Consider the following 876-nt stretch of genomic DNA (forward strand, 5'->3'; position numbering starts at 1 on the left):
TGTCTAATGTGTAAGGCTCCAACATAGAGTCAGGGAAAATGAAGAAACAGGAAATATGTTCCAAACAAAAGAACAACATACAGTTCCAGAAGCTAACCTAGCGGAAATTGAGTTATATGATATACCTGATGGAGAATTTAAAATAACTGCCATAAAGTATGTTTACCAAGGTTAGCAAAATAATGCATGAACAAAATGAGAATTTCAACAAAGATATAGAAAATGTCAAAGGGTACCAAACAGAGATCCTGGAGCTTAACAGTATGTTAACTGCACTAAAGCATTTACTAGGGAGCTTCAACAGCAGACCAGATCAAGTAGAAGAAAGAATCAGTGAAGTCAAAGACTGGCCATGGAGAATTATTCAGTCAAAGGAGCAAAAGAGAAAACGATAATAAAAAAAGGCATGAAGAAAGCTGAAGGAACTTATCTGATAACATCAAGCAGACCTATATGCGCATGAAGATATTTTCAGGGGGAGGAGAGAGCGAGGAGAGAAGGAGAATCAGAAATCATATACGAAAAACCCCCAAACAACTGAAAACCTCCCAAATCTGTGACACAAAATGAACACTCAAATCCAGGAAACTCAAATAGTCTCAAATAAGATGTATCCAAAGAAATACACATCAATAGACTTTATATTAAAATTGTCAAAGTCAAAGACAAAGAGAATTTTGAAAGCAGCAAGATAAAAGCAGCTTGTCACATATAGGAAAACTCCCACGACTATTAGCAGATTTTTTTCTGCAGGTCAAAAGAAAGTGTGGCGATATATTCAAAATGCTGAAAAAACCTTTCCAATCAAGAATACTAACCTCAGCAAAAACATTCTTCAAAAATAAAGCAGAGATAAAGACATTTTCAAACAAAAGC

Source organism: Trachypithecus francoisi, unplaced genomic scaffold, assembly GCF_009764315.1.
Source record: "Trachypithecus francoisi isolate TF-2019V2 unplaced genomic scaffold, Tfra_2.0 Contig00030, whole genome shotgun sequence".
Classification (NCBI taxonomy): Eukaryota; Metazoa; Chordata; class Mammalia; order Primates; family Cercopithecidae; genus Trachypithecus; species Trachypithecus francoisi.